This window comes from Lactuca virosa, chromosome 2, assembly GCF_052849685.1.
Source record: "Lactuca virosa cultivar CGN04683 chromosome 2, Lactuca_virosa_CGN04683_v6, whole genome shotgun sequence".
Classification (NCBI taxonomy): domain Eukaryota; kingdom Viridiplantae; phylum Streptophyta; class Magnoliopsida; order Asterales; family Asteraceae; genus Lactuca; species Lactuca virosa.
The window spans coordinates 181652113-181676387 of record NC_136427.1 but is presented as its reverse complement, the minus strand read 5'-3'; positions in this window follow the sequence as shown (position 1 = coordinate 181676387).

Below are 24275 nucleotides of genomic sequence, written 5' to 3'. Positions count from 1 at the left end.
ATGAAAACGAAATACTTTCATCTACATGAAATATAGACTTTTCTTTTCGTAAATCTATTAATACTAAGTGTTGTGAGACATTCAGCTTCAACGTACTCTCAAGTACGCATTTCAAGTCCTGTATTATAAACCATAATCTCTTGGAGGGAGAGCGTGATACTTGTGTATAGATCTATACGGGACTGACTATCCCGCACCTAAACTGTTAGCTACAGTTAGACCGGCAGGTCTGGGGTGAGAAACGTCATAACACTGCAACGCCTGAAGAACGTTGTTACAGGCAGTCTGGGTCAATAGCATGGTTATAAAACTCACACGGAAGTATTAAAATAAGTATGATTTACGAGACTTTTGATGCATTCAGTAAATACATTATTTTAGTATAAATACACTTTCATCATTTGAGCACGAAAGATACTATTACAATGCCAGTCTTTGAAACTTTTCAGACCATACGTAGAAAATATTGGATTTTCTGGAAAAACACGTTCATTTATTTTTACTAAAGGACATACCAGTTTTCAGTACAAAAAAGCTTATGAACTCACCAACTTAATTGTTGACACTTTTTCAAAAGTACTTGTATTTCTCAGGGAATCAGTAATACAGGTAACCATCAGCTTTTGGAGAAGGAACACTAAGGCATCTATAATCAAAACATTTTAAAATCATCATATTTGTAATATTCTTTTGAAACATGTATTACTCTCAACAATGTAAGTTTTTATTATGTTTATGATGGTTGTGTTTACTTTCTTTACAATATTCAACTGTTATGATACTACGTGAAGTCACCCACCCCCGAATGTTTCCGCCATCCGGGTTTGGGGGTGTGACAATAAACAATAACTAAAGTTATATATCTAAAAGAGTGAGTAGAGTTTCCTCTACTTGTGAAGGGTATCGATCTGTTGAGCCTTTGATTCAACCAACTGGCGTTCCATTTAAACCATACTCCTCTCAAACAATGTTTGATGTTCCCGAAGTTCTCTGACCTCGGCTTGGCTTGCAGCCAGTTCCCTCTGTAAGACTTCGATATGATTCCTGGTTCTCCGATGATCTTCATGTAGACGGAGAATACGAACCGTATTGACTCCCGAGTTAGCATCAACCTCCATGACTCGGTTGATGGCTGCTCTTCCTTGTTCATCATTTCGAGCAACTCAGCGAACCAGTATAGGGAGAACTCTGTCCGCTGAGCCCCCCTCGTTCAGGTTGTAGAAGCTTCGATCCCCATTATAAGGAGGGGTTTGACACTGTTCTTGACTCCACCTTCCCAATTTTACTGCCCATAGAGGTGTCGGGCCTTGAAAATCCTATCGAGGATTTGGAACTTGGGCAACTTGTGGTGGATCATTGACCTCTGCTTCGGAGTCAGAGTCTTCTTGAACATCCTCCTCGTTCTCATCTTCAAAACTCTCATCGAGGTATTCTTCTATTGGTACCACAGGGTTGTCTTCTTCTGGCTCAGCTTCAAGCCATCCACCATTCCCTTGATTAGGGAAGTACGGGTCTCCTGGTAGATGAAATCCAGCCATGTTATCTAGGAGAGAATAGGGGTGTAAGAAGCATGTAGTATGTGTATTCCTAAAGATACTTATAGGGGTGATCCTTATCAGTTACTTCTATAATTACGTAGTGCATACCATTTATATATAACTAAGATAGAATAGACCTTCGAATAAGTGATCCAACTCTAAGACCACAACAAAACAAGGAACAGGAAGTAAAGCGAACATCAGAAATATGTTATGTTGTAGCATTTCTTTGTAATAAGATTTGGTAAGTTTTTAGACTTGTTGCAACATCACAACCATTCCTAGGCGTATGTTAATCACTTCTCGGATAGGCATAGTTGATCAGGCTATGCCAATCCAAGATCTGATTATATATCCCCACGCCTACTCGTGCTGTTCAACAATCACAATACTTTTGTTCTTTTATAGTATGACACTGTTTTAGTATGAATGCATGTATATATACTTTAGTAAAATATTTGTTATATTTAAAAAGTATAAATCTTGGTCAGAGTGTTTTAATCCCATTGTGTTTATAGTTGTATATCTTTTATGGGTTGATATACTCAGTTCACTATAAACAAAGCTGTGATACCAATCTATCACACCCCCAAACCGACATGGCGGAAACATTCGGGGGTGTAGGATATCATGTGCAGTATCATGACAATGCACAATAGTAAATGTAACATCCCGAAATTCAGGTATATCTATGTAACCCTTCTTCCTTTCCAAGTTGTCAAGTTTAGCCCCTAAAGGAAAAATATGGCCATTAAGTATGTTGGGCGTACTGAAGAGTACGTTGTGCATACTCATGCGCTTCAATTGGACTCAGACTCGCCTAGGTACGCTGGGCGTACCCAGGGTTACGCTGGGCATAGCGGGCCAAGATGCAAACCCTAATTGTGGCTTGTGCACTATAAAAGGAATGATAAGGCCTTTACCCTAGCCACCATACTTCTGTGAGTGAAACCCTAAGAGAGCAAAAACCCGTTATAAGCTTGTGTGTGTGTTCTTAAGCTTGAAAGTGCCATTTCAAGGTGGTGAAGGAGAAGAGGATACCATTATAGGAGCTAGAAGTTGGTGGACAAGAGATCCGAGTTCTATAGAGGTTGGAGCTTCTTCTAGAGGTAAAAAGCTCAAAGCTTTCCTTGTCATTTTTGATTTGTGCTTCATGGACCAATTTTTAGGGTTTTTTGTCCCAAGGTGGAGACTTTATGAGCAAATGGTCTCCATAAGCTTAGATCTGCCATATTTCAGAGTAATATGAGTTGTATGTTCATAAAAATCCAATCTTGGACGTGAATATTAAGTCATGCATGAGATATTGGCTTAATGAGGAAAGAGGAAAGGTGTTTATAGTGATTGGTGACCTTTACAGCCATGCAAAGGCTTAAAGGTTTCAACTTTATGGATTAAGTGACCTTAGAAAAGTCAGATTTGGAGTTTGAGTATATGTCTTAACCGTTTAAGATAAAAATCCACAAATGCATGAAACTTAGACTTACACTGGGCGTAAATCTCAGTACGCGCAGCGTAAGGGTCTGAGACCCCGATTCTGGATCGCCGGAGTACGCCCCGCGTACAAAAGCTGGTACGCGCCGCGTACTGCCCCCTTTTGACTTTCGTTGACTTTTAGGGTTTTAGTTAACATTTGGACTTTTGGGTCAAGGAGGGGTAAAATGGTCTTTTACCCTTCTGTGGGATTGTAGAAAGGGATTTAATCTAGCCTTTGAGAGCCATTATTTATTTGAGGATATTGTGTATGTGATTAGGTGGGGGCTAGATCAGTATATTCGTGTGCGAGATTATCCGAGTTACCCGAGGTGAGTCTTCTCACTATACATTACCTAGAGTGGTATCTATGTGTAGACCGGAAGGTCTTGTGTGCTACGTGTATGTATGAGATTATGTGCATTGTGATATATGTATGCTATGTGTTGTATAGACCGGACCGGAGGGTCCAACGATATAGACCGGACCGAAGGGTCCAACGATACAGACCGGACCGAAGGGTCCAACGAGCTATGACCGGACCAGAGGGTCCAACGAGCTACAGGACTGGAGGGTCCCGCTGAGACACATCGACCGGAGGGTCGTACTGTAGCCTCGAGTGGCGTATGTGTTGTATGTGGTATTTTGGGGAACTCACTAAGCATTTATGCTTACCGTGTTATGTGTTATGTGTTTCAGGTACCAGTGAGGATCGTCGGAAGGCGTCGGCATGACCGTACACACACAGACGGAGTTTTATTTACATTTAGATGTTGGGATTTGTTTATCGAGATGATGTTGATATATGGATTTTGATATTACATATGAATTTTATGATATTTTGAAATGGAAAAATTGTTTTGAAAATTTACGTTGTTATAAGTTGGTATAAGAGCCTTGGTTTGAGGGACTCGGATGCACCTCAGGCGTATCTGAACTCAAACTGAGGATTTGAGAAATTTTTCACAGTAAAACAATCTTTCTAAAAGAGTAAAAGGTTTTGAAACGAGCAGAACAGAGCAGTGTGTACGATCAGCCAGTGCCCGAATGGTGATTTCCCAAAATACCCTTACATTATTTGTTATGAGATATGATATGATATGTTATGCATGCTAGAGTAGGCTAGGTATTCATATTAGGACTAGAGTGGCCTGATTTATGATGCCTTAACCTAGGAGATTACTGCTACTATGAGATGCTTGAGAGTGAGTAGGTAGCAGCAAGGAGCTTACGAGAGGTCTCCTGGAGAGTATCCTATGCATAGCGAGATTAGAGTACTTGTGATCTGGGATCCTAGGAGGAGGACTTGGGGTGAATACTGATGCGGTGTGTACGGTAGTATAGGGCCCGTACTACTGAAGACACCGGATCAGTGCGCAGTCCAAGTAAGAATACTTAGGGTACTAAGGAACAAGTAGGGTTGAGTTATCGGGTGCGAGTATACTCGAGCGAGTCTCTGATATTTTTATGTTGTATTTCAGAGACATCATGGTTGGGACATGCCACAGACCAGAGACGAGCGGCGTGAGTGACGAGGAGCTTCATCAGGTGATCCACGATGAGGTGGCTGCGGCTATCCGCGCAGAGATACCAGAGATGTTTGGGTTTATCAAGACCACCTTGATTGAGACGTTTGACGAGATATACGCAGCGGTTACTGAGGCTGCGGCTGCTACAGCTACTGCGGCTGTGGCTGCTGCTAGACCTCAGGGGGGCGACTCGTGGCTGTACCGGGATTTCAGCAACACGAAGCCACCGGAGTTTGATGGGACGCAGGATTCGATTGCTGCGATGAGATGGATTTCTGATATCGAGGGATGCTTCTACACAGGCTCGTGTCCGGAGCATCTGAGGGTTTGGATTGCACTAAACCTGCTTCGCTTGGGGGCGAAGGACTGGTGGAAGTTTGTGACGGTGGACTTCACTACTGCAGAGCTTACTGCGGTGACCTGGGAGAGGTTCACCGTGATGTTTCGAGATGAGTATGTTCCCCCAGTGGAGAGGGAATGTCTAGCCCATGAGTTCTTGTCCCTCAAGTAGGGAACTGAGTCTGTGACAGTGATTACAAGGATGTTTCATAAGAGGGCATTGTTTTGCCCTGAGCACGTGTCTTCTGAGCAGGCACGTATGAGCCGGTACTTGAGCATACTGAGGAGGGATATTCTTGAGTTCGTGGCGGACTCATCATACCGGACATTTGCTGAGCTCCAGGAAAATGTTCGGAAGATGGAGATTGAGTTGGAGACTCATTTTAGAGAGGAGGCCGAGTCTCAGAGGAGGGACAGGCGACCGGCGCAGGCTCAGCCGACAGCCAAGCGGGCAAAGCCCGCTGATTCGAGATCTGGGGGTCCAAAGGGCCGCACTTGTGGGAAGTGCGGCAAGAGCCATGAGGGTGTGTGCAGAGCTGGGGTATGTTACAAGTGTGGTAAGGAGGGGCATTTTGCGAGGGATTGCCCAAAGCGATTCTCGGTTTGCTTTCATTGCAACCAGACCGTCCATCGGAAGGCCGAGTGCCCACATGTTCTGTAGGGATCAGCGTAGGGATCTGCACCTGCTACCAGAGCTACCGAGACCCGGCCAGTGAAGGCCGAGGCACCAAAGGCTCGCGGGAGAGCCTTCAAGTTGAATGCGGAGGAGGGCCGCGCAGCGCCCGATGTTGTGGTTGGTATGTATTCTTTCATCTATTTATTTTGAGTTTGAGATATTGTGCTTATAGCATGATATGCGTAGGTACTTTTCTTGTGAGTTCTGTACCTGCTTTGGTGTTATTTGACTCGGGTGCGAGTCGATCTTTTGTGTCGTTAGCCTTTAGTCTGTACATTAGTATCCATCGAAAGGTGTTGAGTCGACCTCTACGAGTTTCCATAGCTGACGAGCGAGCGGTGTATGCCACTGATGTGATTTGAGGATGTGTACTTGAGATCTTCTGTGTTGAGTTCCTGATTGATCTGGTCCCGATTGTGATGGGGGATGTATGTGTCATCATGGTTATGGACTGGTTGCGCAGATTTGGAGCGGTTATCGACCGCGAGCGTCAGCTGGTGACCATACGAGACCCTAGTAGGGGAGTTCTTACGTTGTACGACTAGGGTACCCGTTCTAGGTCAGCGTTCTGTTCGGCTGCTAGAGCGAGGCAGAGTCTACAGTAGGGTTGTAGTGGGTTTGTGGCCTATGTGATGGACACACGAGTGGCCGCAGAAAGGCCGAGTTCGGTTGATGATGCACCGATTATCCGAGAGTTCCCATACGTTTTCCCCGAGGAGTTGTCGGGTGTGCCTCCCGAGAAGCAAGTGGAGTTTCGCATCGATTTAGTTCCGAGGGCGGTTCCTATTGCCAAGGCACCCTATCGCCTTGCGCCGCCAGAGATGCAGGAGTTATCGTCGCAGCTTCAGGAGCTGCTGGGGAAGGGGTTTATTCGACCGAGTAGCTTGCCGTGGGGAGCGTCGATCCTTTTTGTCAAGAAAAAGGATGGTTCACACCAAATGTGAGTTGATTACCGGGAGTTGAACAAGTTGACGGTCAAGAACTGTTATCCCTTACCGAGGATCGATGATCTGTTCGATCAGTTGCAGGGAGCGTCTTGGTTCTCCAAGATTGATTTGAGGTCTGGATATCATCAGATGAGAGTGCGGGATGACGATATTCAGAAGACGGCGTTTAGGACTCGTTATGGGCATTACGAGTTCGTGGTGATGCCTTTTGGCCTCACCAATGCAACGGCGGCGTTCATGGATCTCATGAACAGGGTGTGCAGGCCGATGTTGGATCGTTCGGTGATCGTGTTCATCGATGATATATTGGTGTATTCGAGATCTAAAGAGCAGCATGAGGAGCATTTGACGTAGATCCTCGGAGTTCTGAGATCAGAGAGGCTTTACGCCAAATTTTCCAAGTGCGCTTTCTGGTTACGAGAGGTCCAGTTCTTGGGGCATCTCGTCAACCATAATGGGATATTGGTCGATCCGACCAAGATTGAGGCTGTGATGAGTTGGGAGGTGCCGAGATCCCCCACCGAGATCAGGAGTTTTCTGGGGTTGCCCGGCTATTATCGGAGATTTATCAAGGATGTCTCCAAGATTGTCGTTCCTCTCACCAGGTTGACCCGGAAGGGCGTGGCTTTTAGTTGGGGTCCTAAGCAGCAGGCCTCATTCGAGACACTTCGCCAGAGATTATGCGAAGCCCCAGTGTTAGCCCTTCCTGAGGGGATGGAGGATTTTGTGGTGTATTGTGACACATCGATATTGGGGTTGGGTGCAGTGCTGATGCAGAGAGGGTACGTGATAGCATACGCATCGAGGTAGCTGAAGCCTCATGAGACGAGGTATCCCACCCACGATCTGGAGTTGGGGGCAGTAGTGTTCGCCCTCAAGATCTGGCGTCACTATTTGTATGGGGTTCGGTGTACCATATAAACGGACCACAAGAGCTTGAAGTATTTGATGGATCAGCCCAACCTGAATATGCGCCAGTGGAGATGGTTGGATGTGGTAAAGGATTATGATTGTGAGATCCTGTACCACCCGGGCAAGGCTAACGTTGTAGCCGATGCCCTGAGCCGTAGGCCAGAGAGTGCCCCGATACGAGACGTTTATATGAGGTTGACGGTGATGACTCCGGTGTTGGACACCATTCAGGAGGCCCAGGCGGAGGACGTGAGACCGGTGAACCGCAAGAGAGAGCGGGTGATCGGGCAGGTATTTGAGCTCGTTAGCGATAGCCGAGGGCTTATGACCTTTCAGGGTCGGATTTGGGTTCGGTTTGCGGGCAGGGTGTTGGGTTTTGAACATTCGAACACTCCTAAGTGTACATGCAACCCTAAATACCTTGGATCTAAGTTTTCTCTATTATACATGTAAATATGAACTTTCCAAGGTATTCATCCTAACTAGCATAATAACACTGATTCAAATGAATATCTCAAGTTAGAATTACATACCTCTTTGATGTAGAATGTCTTCATGAAGCTTGAGTGCCTAGTGCCCCAAGTGTGACACCTCAAATGGTTCACACAACATCAAATGCACATGGAATGACTTGAGAGAAATTGGAACACTTCATAAAATCGGCTAGCCCTTTTTCCTCACACATAGTCACCGATTTCTTGAGCCATGGGATTCTTTTATATGGTGGCTATTAGGGTTACACCATGTAACTCATAACTTTTCCCATTCCTTATACTCCATGGATTTTAACCTCCATGGAGTATCCATGGGTCACCCCATGGACTTAGTCCAACATAAGGAGTCTTGGATCACAAGCCCACATATAAAAGAATGAATGATTTACACAATCAACCCATATATTTAATTAGTCTTCTTTTGATCACTTAATTAATTCCAAATTAATTCTTGATCAATACTAAGTAAATAACCTTATTAATATATTAGAACTTATAATATATTAATAAACCTTAAGTGTTATTTCTCTCATTTTAGTCTATCCAAATGCATGATGCCATGCAACCCAAATGGACCATGCCGGGTCGGGTCAAGTCTTACGAATTATAGTTATGGACTTAGACATTAATCCAACAGTCTCCCACTTTGATAAGTCTAAAACTATTATTGCGTACGACTTCAAGAACTGACTGGCAATCGTAGCTCTCAAAAGCTTCGGTCGAACTCTGACCTTGCCGATGATCTCCGACCTTTGTCAATGACTTGTCCATTAGATAAGGGATCATATATTCCTCCATTCTAGATATCATATGGACTGAGACATGGATTATAATCATTCTCTCTGTCCATTTGTTGTTTCCCGATTTACGATTTATGACGACTGACTAATTGAACAAATCAAATCAGTCCAGGCCCGGCCGAGCACTTATATTTGTCATCACCAAATCATCGAGGGGCCCACAGATATCGCTTTTATCCCGAAGGTAAAAGGAATGGATAAACTTCGACTCATATGGCTTGTTCTACTACTTGTTGAATCATACACAAAGGCACGTTTTATAACATCGAGTTACCAATGCGTTTTCGTGCAATCAATGTATAACCAACTCATAGTAACAACTCATATATCTAGGTTTGAAGAATATAAGATATTATCGTCTCATGATCACTCGTGATAAAATCCATGAAGTGATTCCAATGAGCGCGGGTTGAATCCAATACTCAGAACTTATGAGCACTCATGAGTGTTGTAGCACCACCTTGTCCCACATCTTAGACCTCTACAAGCCCAACCCATGACAGTCTTGATTCATATCTACTTCCAACATATGACCGACTGTGGATGGTTTGAATAACTTAATCATTCAGGAAGAATGACCTAGTTATTCTGGAAGTCAAAACATGCAAAGTGAAACACAATAATAATCGAATCCAATATGGTCTCAGAACTTATGAATATAAATAAAACACCTCTTATTTATCACCATATGATTACACATTATTCATTGTATACTGTTTCAAACTATCAACTTTATACTTGAATTAAAACAATAGTTGTCCCATGCTCCAAGCTTGTACACTATGTTTTCTAAACACTAGTCATGTCATACACCAAGTATGCATACTATGTTTGTCTATGATCTTTACTTTGTGAAATAGATCAATTGAACATAACTTCAATGATTCTCTTTTCACAGTCCCAAATCCTTACTGCAAATGCAAGAATTCCAAATTCATGCCATTTACTGAAATCTGTTAGATTCTAAACTTATATGCATTGATCCTCTTGTAATGATTATGCACAAAGTCACAAGGACTTGACAAGAAACATTACAGAGCATTCCAAGGAGATCAACTCCTTGGAAACATCCTTCTTGCATTAAGTTTCCTAATCTTACACAGATTGAATAATTTCTAACTTTGAAACATTTCCGTATTCCATTTTGACTATCACTTCTGAACAAGAGTTGCCTCCTTACAGATTATGTCAATATGGTCCTTCTAGAATTAACACTATACTTCCAACTGTCCTTGAGCAACCAATCTTTGGTAAACCTTAGATTGTCCTCGACAATTGCTTAATCCTTTTAGTCATATCCAGTTCTAGACCTTTTCCCTTCTTAATGCCCCAGACATTTGGAAAATTTTAGAAAGGATGAATATAGCACATGTAATTGATCTTATATCCGAAGCATATGGGACACGATTCATGATGCCTCACATAAAGACTAAACCAGTCTTTTGCTATAATATTTCCATTTCAATTTGCCAAGTTCTCATAATTCAGATTATGAAAATAGATGGCGTAATCATAATCGAATTTTAGAACGCAAATGATGGACCCATATATAGAATTTCCTTATGTTGAGCCATTCCAACATGAAATTCATATTGTTGAAAAATGTTTTTATATGTGATCATCACTGAAATAAGACGAATTGGTTTTATATTATCTAACAAATATTATCAGTTATTTCAGGTTGCGTGGATTCGTGCTTAATTATGAAATAGAAAAATATGCAAAAGACGAAATACGCAAAGACGGAAAAATAGACGCAATATTTGGTCGTTTGAAGACAAAACAAATCAAGACTAAAATTGTCAAGAATTTAAAAACCTCAAGGGTCAAAAATGGAAATTCAATTCACAATTGGATATATATATATATATATATATATATATATATATATATATATATATATATATATATATTATATAAATATATATGTATATATATTATATTGTATATATATATGTATGTATATTGTATATATTGTATATATATATATATGTATGTATATTGTATATATTGTATATATATATATATATATATATATATATATATATATATATATATATATATATATATATATATATATATATATATATATATATATATATATATTGGAAAGAAATCTTCACAAAAGCAAAAGTACCAAACATCATGTGTGCTTCCAACCTTTACAATCAATCACTTCATTACTTTTCCTTAAACAAACAAGAGTTGCTTGATTCCTTTGCATATATATAGATGCATGTTTACATGAGTTTTTGTGTGTGTTTTGTGTTTCCTTGTAATATATCTCCTATTACTCACTCAACTCCAGAAGAATAAACACATAGCCAACCTCAAAATAATCTCCAAATACCCTCCTTAAACCTCCTCCAAAAAACCCTTTCAAATCACCACAACCATCACCACCTTGCTGTTTTTCGACATCAGAATTTGCAAGTTAAGAAAAAAATTCACCGAGCACAACTCAACAAGATAATACAGGAGAGATTTGCACCGCAAATTATTCAGGACCTTACCTACATCCAGGAATTTTCCTCGATTTTTTTGACCACTGCAAACCCCAGAGAGACGCGAGAGAGAATTGGCTATCCAGAGAGATTTACTACGAAAATCTATATTCGTAACCACCCAAAGCTCTTTCAACATCACCCTCTTTGTTACCTTATACCACCAAAACTACAACCTTATTACACCTTCTACCACCCTCCAAATACCCACTTCAACCTCATCAAATCACCTTAAAAAACCCCATACCCACATACAAAAAAACATTACCCGTGTATTTTGTATCGTTTTGTAAACAATTCATTGTTACATAAAAAGAACTTATTGTTACTTACCGGATTGAACTTTGAACAAATAGAGACACAGTCTATTACGATCCAGTCCAACCCTAAGCCTGTTAGTCATTTATTTGACTAACAACTTGACAAAACAGTCGTTCCACAAGTCCCGTTATAACACCACCTACTATATATATATTTATATATTTTATTAACGCTTTATGTCATTTAAATACTGTCATTTATTTCATTTATAGATTTCAGTCATTTATAGCTTTCCAGTATTTATTTATTCCACACTTCTTATCTTTCCGCATCTAATCTCATTAAATATATATATCTGTCACCCAGTAACTGGTAACCGAGCCTTTTATTCGTGGTAATCAGATTGTTATATATTTCTAACAATTGGTATCAGAGCTTGTGTGATTTACCTTGAAATTTTTGTCGAAAACTTTTGGTTAGCGTTTATAAACCTACCATAAACTTTTCTTTAAAAATTTCATTTTAATATCACTTGTTCAAAATCCTTAAAAAAAAAATTATTAAAAAAATTAAAAAAAAAAAATTTTTAAAAAAAAAAAAAATCTTAAACAAAAAAATTCAGAGCTTATGTGATTTACCTTGAAATTTTTGTCTAAAACTTTTGGTTAGCGTTTATAAACCTTCCATAAGCTTTTCTTTAAAAATTTCATTTTAATATTACTTGTTCAAAATCCTTAAAAAAAATTAAAAAAAAAAATTTGAAAAAAAAAAAAAAATTCTTAAACAAAAAAAATTCAGAGCTTGTGTGATTTACTTTGAAATTTTTGTCGAAAACTTTTGGTTAGCGTTTATAAACCTTCCATAAGTTTTTCTTTAAAAATTTCATTTTAATATCACTTGTTCAAAATCCTTTCAAAAACAAAAATTTTATTATGTCTTCTGCTAATTATTCCAACATGAACTCTGTTTCTATTGCTAACAGCTTGGGATCTGGTTCACGGGCGCCCATACTTATTCCTGAAGAGTATAATTCGTGGGTTGGCCGTATGAATCTTCATCTTAACACCATAAGTGAAGATGTCTGGAATTGTGTAGAAGGAACATATGTTACACCAGAAAATATGGCTACTCTTGCTATAAATAAAGCCACTCTTGCTGAAACCGAAAAAAGGCTGCAACTCCAAGCCAAAAAGGAACTTGTGTCTGGAATTCCCCACAGTATTCTAAGTCAAATGGATGACATAATACTATTGACTGCAAATCAAATCTGGGAAAATTTAAAAAATCGTTTTTGTGGAAATCAAAGAATTATTGGAAACAAAAGAACATCTGTTTTAAATGAATTCGATAATTTCAAGATGCTTTCATCAGAAACCATCCATGATGCTCATGATAGGTTCAATTTTATCATGGTAAAAATGAACAATTTGGGCATCAAAAAGACACAACACGAGATAAATCTCAAGTTTCTAAACAATCTTTACGAAAGCTGGAAGATGGTTAAACTCATCATTCAGGGAAATCCAGCCATTCATACTGAAACTTTATACAATTTGTATGGAGAACTTCAATCGTATGAATCCTCGATTGACCCACCAACCACTATAGCTTTTGGAGGACCACTTGCTCTCGTTTCCACATCTTCTCAAAACCAAACACCTTTTAATGAACAAAACTTCAATCATTTTAATCAGACATCTTTTCAAAACCAACCCTTTTTGAACAATTCTTTTGATCAATCTGATTTAAATGATGAAGCAGACTATCAACAACTGTGTGCTTTGGTAGCAAACACAAACCTCCAGAGATTTATTCCAAATCACGGTCAATCGAATTTTAAACCAAATTTTCAAAACCGACCATCATTTGGACAAAATAATTCTGGATTTCAACCAAGACCTCAACCTGTTCAAAACAACTCAGGTTTTCAACCAAGACCTTATTTTGGACAAAATTTTCAAAGACCTTCCTTCCAAAACAATTCAAACCAAGGTTTTCAAAACCATGGATTTCAAAACAATCCCAACTCAAGTCATCATAACAATAACCAAAACAACAGTTTTCAAAACCAAAACAGAGGATTCCAAAATCAAGGTTACACTAATCAAAACAATGGCTTTCAAAACAACCAAAATTTTGGATTCCAACAGAACCCTTCCCAATCTTCCCAACAAATCCAGACTCAAGCTCCTGAAAGATTTCCGATTAAAAGTCAAAAGGATGACAGTGATGAAGAAGTGATCATTTGTCACAACTGCAAAGGAACTAATCACTATGCCAGAGAATGTCGAGCCAAAAACAAAACCAAAGTCAAAGACTCAGCATACTACGCTCAAAAAGCCGATGAATTAAAGAAACAGGAAAATCAAGATAAGCAAAGAGCATTGATGGCAATCCATGAACCAAACGTGGAATACTGGCCAACTTCTGAAGACGAAGCTGACAATGAACCAACACAATCAAACTTCTGTTTCGTAGTTGGTGTTGATAGACCTTCAAGAGCTCCAAACGTCATAGAACAGGTATGGTCTATGATCTCTGAACTTGGTCTTTTGAAATCAATTTTTGAGTCCAATATAACCAAGATTGAGAAAAGTCTAGAAGCTGATCTCAAAAAATATCATGACACAATGATCAATTCCGATATCTGCAAATCTGAGTTACAAACCTTGCAACTCAAATTTGGAGAATCAACACGGATAAAGAACAAATTGGAAAGAGACGTTGAAAGAAAATCAGAAGATTATAATCACGTCTTGGAACAATTAAATCAAACCCTAATTCAGAAAAAGGATTTGGAACAAAAAAATCAGTCAGTCATTTCCTCTGAAACAAAAGATGTTTTAGAAAAGGAAATCCTTCAGTTGAAACAAAACTTTCAAGAATCAACTGAAAAATACAAAACTTTAAATGAAAAACTGACTGATTCTTTAAACCAAACCAATTTTCTTGAATCTGAAAACAAAAGATTGATATGGAATATGAATTCTATCAAAATTGCTAGAAAACTAAGTGATGATGTTTTCACCAAAGCAAACACCTTAGGAACTGGGAAAATTGATACGAATTACAGACCAGGAATTGGAAGAGAATCCTTTGAAAATGAACTAGCTAAACAAGAAAACATGACAATTTGTGAAAACTCTGAATCCACTCTTCCAGGTCTTTTCACATCTGCTAATGAGGAAGATTCAGATGACGAAACAGTTATCAACTGTAGCCCAGATGACACTGCTTTCACTGTTTCCAAAAAGTCTATCAAAAGAGTTGTAAAATCTGAAACAAACTCTGCTAGTTCTTCAACAAACCAAATCAAACATACCAATGAAGCAACCATAACCCCACTTAACAAACCAAAGGCTTTTGAAAACAAACCAAAGAAACCTGTTAAACCATACATCATACCTCAAAAACAGGTTTCCAAACAAAAACCAAAACCTTTTCAAAAACCTTTTGAAAACCGCTTTCAAGAGATCACCTTTAAAAATTCAAGGAACTTTCAAAAACGACCAAATCAGAAAGTTTCAAAACATCATCTTCAAAAAGTCTTTCATAACCGCCAATCACATCCCAGATATGAAGAGAACTTTTCAAAAAAAATTCACATCTAGGATATCATTCACCAAATCACAGATTTTATCAACCAACGAATTTTCAGAAACAAATCACTTTTTGGGAAAATTTGATAAATAAAATCAAACCTCAACCATTCCATCCTTATAAACCAAACTCTTATAGCAATATGAAGTCAAATGCTATAAGAAATTCATGAAGCAAAACACCCAAAACAACAACAACTAACAAACCAGGACCCATTCAGATTTGGGTACCTAAACCTTCTGTCTAATTGCAGGTATTTAATGCTGGAGAACTCAATGATGATACATGGTATAATGATAGTGGCTGCTCCAAGCATATGACAGGAAACCGAAACTACCTTCGTGACTTCAAACCCACCCAAACCAATTAAGACGTTACCTTCGGCAACAACATGACGGCAAAAATCAAGGGTTATGGAAACATAACAAATGGTAACTTCACCATTAAGAAAGTTGCCTATGTCGATGACCTGAAACACAACCTCATCAGTGTTTCTCAACTGTGTGATAACAATCTTGAAGTCCTATTCACCAAACAAAGAAGCTTGATCATGGACGCCAAAACCAAAGAAATCATTGTTGATTCTTACCGTGCCGGAAATATGTATCCACTTGACATGGATCTTATCTATGGTAAACCCGATATATGTCTGCTATCAAAAGCCCCAGCAGATATCAGTTGGTTATGGCACCGCCGCCTTTCCCATCTAAACTTTGGGTACATCAACAAACTGATCGGCGATGATCTTGTTAGAGGATTGCCACTTCTGAAGCTTGATAATGAAACTCTGTGTGCTGCATGTGAAAAGGGAAAACTTTCCAAATCCACTCACAAAAGCATCTCAGAATCTAGTGTATCCGAACCACTAGAATTGCTGCACATAGACCTTTGTGGCCCTGCCAAAACCCAAACTATACAAGGGAAGAAGTACATTCTTGTTGTCGTTGATGGTTTCTCGCGCTTTACTTGGGTCTTTTTCTTAAGACTAAAATCAGAAGCACCTGAAGAGATGATCAACTTCATTAAACAAATCGAACTGAAGCTCAAACGACCTGTTCGAAGAATCCGAAGTGATAATGGTTTAGAGTTCAAAAACAAGACTCTATATTCATTTCTCAAAGACAAAGGAATTGAACATAACTTCTCAGCCCCATACACTCCACAACAGAACGGCGTTGTCGAAAGAAGGAACAGAACTCTATGTGAAGCTGCAAGATCAATGCTTATCTTCGCTGATCTGCTACAATACTTCTGGGCAGAAGCAATAGCCACAGCTTGCTACACTCAAAATCGTTCCTTAATCCATAAACATCTTCATAAAACACCATATGAAGTCATTAACAACCGAAAACCAAACATCAAATTTTTCCATATTTTTGGTTGTCGATGCTTCATAAAGAACAATAAAGATCACCTTTCAAAATTTGAATCAAGGTCGGACGAAGGAATTTTCCTTGGTTACTCGTTTTCCTCAGCTGCTTATCGAGTACTGAACAAACGTACCAGAGTAATTGAAGAAAGTACCGATGTTCATTTTGATGAATTTTATGTCAGGAAATTGGATCGTGAACATTTTGGTTCAAAAATGATCGATAATATTTTTCAAAATCCAATTCAACAAACACCTTCTCCTTACAGAGATATTGAAATCGATCTTGATTTACTTTTTGAACAACCCAAAACCGCTTACAATTCTGAACTTCTAACTACTTCTATTGATTCTACAGGAACGACCACTGAAGGAACTCCACAAACAAACCGAAATGATGCAGATCAATTCAAGGGGGAACCACCTACACATACTTCTTCATTGGAACAAACACCAAATCCTCCTTTAAAAACCCCATCCCCAAATATCCAAAACAATCTCGATGCATCATTTATGGGGGAACCTTCAAACCTATTCCAAGATGAAACTCCCGGAGAAGAACAATGGGATACTGAAATTCCAATTATTATAGCGGAAGAGAATCGCTTAATAAAATGGACCAGAAACCACCCAACTGACCAAATCATCGGAGATCCAAACTCAGGCATCCAAACTAGAGCCGCAACTTCTAATGATTGTTTATTTGGAGCCTTCTTATCCATGACTGAACCCAAAACCATACATTCTGCTCTCAAAGATCCAGACTGGGTAAAAGCTATGCAAGAAGAGCTAGAAGAATTTGAAAGAAATGACATATGGAATCTTGTCCCTACCCCACCCGATGTTTCTGTTATAGGTTCAAGATGGGTATTCAGAAACAAAACTGACGATCAAGGAATCGTTTGTCGAAACAAGGCACGTCTCGTAGTCAAAGGATATTCACAACAAGAAGGAATCGACTACGATGAAACATATGCTCCAGTTGCCAGAATTGAAGCAATTCGCATCTTTCTTGCATATGATGCACATAAGAACTTCAAAGTATTCCAAATGGATGTTAAATGTGCATTCCTACATGGAGAGTTAGATCGCGATGTATACATCCAACAACCACCAGGTTTCGAAGATCCCAAATTTCCTGATCACAGCTTCAAATTGCAGAGAGCTGTCTATGGCTTGAAACAAGCACCCCGAGCCTGGTATGCCACATTGACAACCTTTCTCGAAGAATCAGGTTTTAAAAGAGGTTCAATCGATCAAACCCTCTTTCGTAAAATCTATAATAAACATCTTTTAATCGTACAAATATATGTTGATGACATTATTTTCGGTTCTACTGATGAATCTTTGAGTATTAAGTTTGCAGATCTAATGAAGAGCAAATTTGAAATGAGCATCATTGGGGAGATGACTACTTTTCTCGGACTTCAAATCAAATAGTCAACTGATGGCATTTTCATCAACCAAGAGAATTATGTCAAAAACCTACTCACTCGCTTTTCAATGGACAAATCCAATACCGCAAAAACCCCAATGGCTTTTGAATACAAAATCGATGCAGACTTAAATGGCAAACCTGTTGATCAGAAAAGATATCGTGGAATGATCGGATCACTCTTATACCTCACTGCCAGCAGACCTGACATCATGTTTTCTACATGTGACTGTGCCAGATACCAAGCAAATCCTATGGAATCCCATGTAGTTGCTGTGAAACGCATCTTCAAATACCTAAACGACACTCCCAAACTTGGCCTTTGGTATCCAGCTAAATCCGATTTTCAGCTGAACGCTTTCACCGACTCAGACTATGGAGGATGGAAGTTAGATAGAAAGAGTACATCTGGTAGCTGTCAATTCCTAGGAGGTAGACTAGTGAGTTGGACTTCAAAGAAACAGACTTGTGTATCCACATCAACAGCAGAAGCTGAATACGTCGCTGCCGCCAGCTGTTGTTCGCAAGTCATATGGATGCAAACTCAACTGCGAGACTATGGCTTCAAAATTTTACAAATTCCCATATTTTGTGACTCAACTAGTGCAATTGCCATTTCTCATAATCCCGTTCACCATTCCATGACAAAGCACATCGACATTCGATATCATTTCATCAAAGACGACATTCAAAAGGGTCATATCGAATTGCACTTCATCAACACCGAAGATCAAATTGCCGATGTCTTCACTAAGGCTCTCGATGAAACAAAGTTTCAATACTTCCTAGGCCGTCTAGGAATGTTAAATCCAGATAACATCCATCCTTAAACTTTTACTTTTTGTTTGTACAAAAGTGTGTTTAATTTCATTCAAAAGGAAAATTCAAAAACAATTGAAAATTGCTTTCCTTTCAAAAATACCAAAAACATTCAAATAACCAGTATTTCCAAAAACATTCAGAAAAACAAATCTTAAAAAAAAAATTTAATAAAAGACTTGCCATAATAAGCTTTTATAGAACCTTGTGATTAATCTTCTCTTGACTTAATTTTCAGATGCTTATGCTCGATGAAGATTTTAAGTCATATTGATTCTCAATTGGAGTGAAGGTTCAAATATCCTACTTTTCATAATGTATATAACTTTATTTCCTTCGATTTTATTTCATTATTGACTATTTTAAACAATCAAGGGACATAAGGTTAGGAAACAAAAACCCATGTGAGAATTTGTGCTTCGTCGATCTAAATCATTGTGGAAATCATTTCTTGTGAGCTTAGGTGTGTCACTATTGCTTATAAGGTATACCCAATTATATCTTGTCACGGTCTCATTTTTGCTTAGATATCAAAATGACCAGGGACGATACATTCATTTCTTACATACTAGACAAACTGTCTTTTATGCCACCTATCCCTACCTAGATAAAAGCCAACCAAAAATGAAGACTTGCGATCCCATGATCCATCAAGCAAACAACGACATATCCTTACAAGAAAACCAAAGGAAAAACAAATATCTATCAACATCCAATCCTCAAAGACAAATCAACAAGAAAACAAATGGATTCAATAAAGATATACCAAACAAAAAAAAAATTATATTCTATATTTGGTATTTTCAAACAAACTTTCAACCAAATGGTTATTTCAAAACAAAAATCATAAAATCCCGCGATTTGTTTTAACCATTTTTCACAAAAGAAGATATCTCAATCACTCAAGTCAAATACTCTTAAAAAGGTCTCAAATGTAGCAAATTCTCAATGCTAAAACAAAATATCTTTTTACAATAAATCGATATTGATCAACAAACAGGATACTATCAAAGAAGAAGCTGCAACAACAATGGATTTCCCGGGATACTGTAGCCTTCATCACTGAAGAATCTTAGTTGCAAACTGCACTATGAAAATTGCTAAACCTCTCTACATGTATTTCCCGACGGAGAGAGAGTGAACTTTAATGGCATGAATGAAGAAACCCGCTGAGTAATGCCGAAACCAGTCTTATGTGATTGATTATCTAATAATGAGACTAAGTGACTTTACAGGAAAAGCATAGCTGAACACCTCCAATATGAGTGTGAGTCGTCAGAGAGAGATATCACTCATTTTTAGTGATCATTAACTTGTTCTGCTGCCAGAACAACCAAACACCCAAGTGAAGTGTGAGTTATACCTATGAGCGTTCATCTGAATCGACCTGTTAGACCACTTGTCGTCATTAATAATGCTATAAAATCTAAGGAAATTTCTTTAGATACATATATGACTATCCTTTGATAACAGAACCCGAGACTTTGATTCGGAAGCAAATTTCTGAAAATCTTTTACATAAGATATGTTAAACCAAGTCACAAACTTTCAAAACGATTACAATGGTTTTATATATATCTTCTCATTGACAAAACTTTTATCCCAAATCTTCAAGATTAAAACTGTTAATGTGATTATATCTATCCTTATTTCATCAATGATCACATAGGGGAAATTGTTGAAAAATGTTTTTATATGTGATCATCACTGAAATAAGACGAATTCGTTTTATATTATCTAACATATATTATCAGTTATTTCAGGTTGCGTGGATTCGTGCTTAATTATGAAATAGAAAAATATGCAAAAGACGAAATACGCAAAGACGGAAAAATAGACGCAATATTTGGTCGTTTGAAGACAAAACAAATCAAGACTAAAATTGTCAAGAATTTAAAAACCTCAAGGGTCAAAAATGGAAATTCAATTCACAATTGGATATATATATATATATATATATATATATATATATATATATATATATATATATATATATATATATATATACTTGTATATATATATATATATATATATATATATATTATATAAATATATATGTATATATATTATATTGTATATATATATATGTATGTATATTGTATATATTGTATATATATATATGTATGTATATTGTATATATATATATATATATATATATATATATATATATACATGAAGATTCATGTATATATATATATATATATATATATATATATATATATATATATATATATATATATATATATATATTGGAAAGAAATCTTCACAAAAGCAAAAGTACCAAACATCATGTGTGCTTCCAACCTTTACAATCAATCACTTCATTAATTTTCCTTAAACAAACAAGAGTTGCTTGATTCCTTTGCATATATATAGATGCATGTTTACATGAGTTTTTGTGTGTGTTTTGTGTTTCCTTGTAATATATCTCCTATTACTCACTCAACTCCAGAAGAATAAACACATAGCCAACCTCAAAATAATCTCCAAACACCCTCCAAATACCCTCCTTAAACCTCCTCCAAAAAACCCTTTCAAATCACCACAACCATCACCACCTTGCTATTTTTCATCATCAGAATTTGCAAGTTAAGAAAAAATTCACCGAGCACAACTCAACAAGATAATACGGGAGAGATTTGCACCGCAAATTATTCAGGACCTTACCTACATCCAGGAATTTTCCTCGATTTTTTTGACCACTGCAAACCCCAGAGAGACGCGAGAGAAAATTGGCTATCCAGACAGATTTACTACGAAAATCTATATTCGTAACCACCCAAAGCTCTTTCAACATCACCCTCTTTGTTACCTTATACCACCAAAACTACAACCTTATTACACCTTCTACCACCCTCCAAATACCCACTTCAACCTCATCAAATTTGTATCGTTTTGTAAACAATTCATTGTTACATAAAAAGAACTTATTGTTACTTACCGGATTGAACTTTGAACAAATAGCGACACAGTCTATTAAGATCCAGTCCAACCCTAAGCCTGTTAGTCATTTATTTGACTAACAACTTGACAAAACAGTCGTTCCACAAGTCCCGTTCTAACACCACCTACTATATATATATTTATATATTTTATTAACGCTTTATGTCATTTAAATACTGTCATTTATTTCATTTATAGCTTTCAGTCATTTATAGCTTTCCAGTATTTATCTATTCCGCACTTCTTATCTTTCCGCATCTAATCTCATTAAATATATATATCTGTCACCCAGTAACTGGTAACCGAGCCTTTTATTCGTGGTAATCAGATTGTTATATATTTCTAACACATATATATATCCTTGACTAAATACGATTTAAAACCTATAATTTCCTCTCCCTTAATTATAGCAAAACAACTTTTTCCCAATTAAAACCTTTTGTTTTCTATAATTAACATTGCTAACTTACAACCTTTATCATAATTATCATGCTCCCACTAACACGATGATTATTAACATAACACTTATGATCTCACTAGCTTTGACATGTACTCAGAAATCAGGTGAACTTCTAGAAAAACAATACTTTATTGACTTTCTTACCAAAGTTCAGATTTCTGATACTAGATTGCTTTGCTAAAACTTTATCAAAATCATACACCTTGCCTTAGATAGCACACTTGTGTGTCTAAACAATTTTAAGAACTATGAAAAGGGATGCCGTAATCATAGTCTCAATTGTTTAGACCTTTGCCACTTCTCACAAGTCCATGTTAGTGTGCCGGTTAACCACACATGCTCCACTAACGACTTTGAGAATGCAAATATCACAATTGCTATCTAGCTAAAATCTACTTAGTGAAAGTGTTTCCTCACCATCATTTTCATGAATCGGAGAGAAACCTTGTAACACTTAGATTTAATGGTGTATCTGTTCTTATCCATGTGAATGGTCAAAACCATAGTCACAAGACAAGGATAATGACAAATTCAAACTCATATGGACTGAACTCAATCTTAATTTCTTGCCATCTGGCAGCTCAAGGGTCTGCCATTGCTTCTAAGTTGCTGTGCAACCAATTGAGAACTCTAAGAACTCATATGCAAAGCCAACTTTAATTGGAATGGACACAGAAATAGTCAACACGATAGGTTATAAACCTCAAGTTGTGTGCTAGTGAAGAACTTTAGGTTTTAATCTTGATTAGTTCTTGAGACTTTCAAGACCTTTTAAGACTCCCACTGTCCTCTTGACATATAAGACTCTCTTGTCAAATATTCAAGAGATAGTGTGGATTCTAATCAAGACAAACACTTCACACAATTGGCCTTAGTTGGTCTTTGTTTTATCCAAAACATCACAACTTACCAATTTCAAATGTACAAGAGTAGAAACCTTTTACTCTTACATTTGACAAGTGTTTTTAAACCTTCTTTAAGACATGTCACTCAAGTTACAATCTTGGAGTACGACTCTAAGAATTGTTTTGGAATGAAATATGACTCATCTTCTTGATTTAACCACTTCAACAATTCATAACTCCTCTTCTTAGCTACCAGAATGCACTTAGAGGATGAATTGTGATAAGGTCTCTTAATCATTAAGATCATTATATAACATGATACTAAAGTACTCTCCCATCTTTTCAGATTTGAGAAACTTTTATCCTTCTGCCTAATTTGATTCTTCTCATTCGTTCCGCCATACACTGAAATTTTTTTCAATGCTTCAGAATTATACTTAAGCCTGTAAGTATAACCATATTTACTAAACTTTAGTAAATCATGACGAATAGTCTTATCGATCTTTTGTGGTGGACTTAATCAGTGCACAAGAATGTGTACTCGATCCCTTAGTCCGTTACTTGACTCACACATCCATGTGAACAAGTAGTTAGTCTTAATTTTTCCAATGCTTGAAGGTTCTCATTCATCATGCTCTACAAATTGCATGATTCCAAGTTTCGGTCCAATTGAAACTTGGGTGATGAGAATCTTTCCTTATTTGGTAAATTTAGACACTACCACAAATGAAAGAATCAAATTCATATTTCCACTCTTGCTCTTAATGGAATCTTATAAGCAACACAGTTTTTCACAAATACCATTGTAAGGATATTTTAAAATAAATAAAATCAAAAGATTTACCTTTTATTTTAAAACTTTGCGGAAAAACTCATCCTTACAATCCATATGAAAACTTGTTGTTATCTATTCCTAAGCAAAATATCATAACTCCTAAGAAGTAGATCAAGAATCCGATCTTCAAACTATGTGATAGAAATCCATCTATGCGATCAGATTCAGGATATTCTTTCTTTAAGTTTCTTCACTTTTTCTTTGATTCTTAAAACATCACCATGTGACCCAATCACATCATGTATCAAGAATCTCAGAATAGAAACTTAGCAGAGTTAGATAGTGGACTTTACCCGAAGTAGAGTCAAACTTATTGACTTTAACATCCTTAGGTAAAATTAGCAGCTTCGCAACCAATGCCCCTTTCTTTGACAATGGACCCTTGATAATGGGACTATCTCAGACTTAGCCTCTCTCTTTACCATTTGGTCAACCGAGTTGACTATGGCCGATCCCTTTCCATTGGGAAGAGAGAGCTTTACTGGATATCCAATGT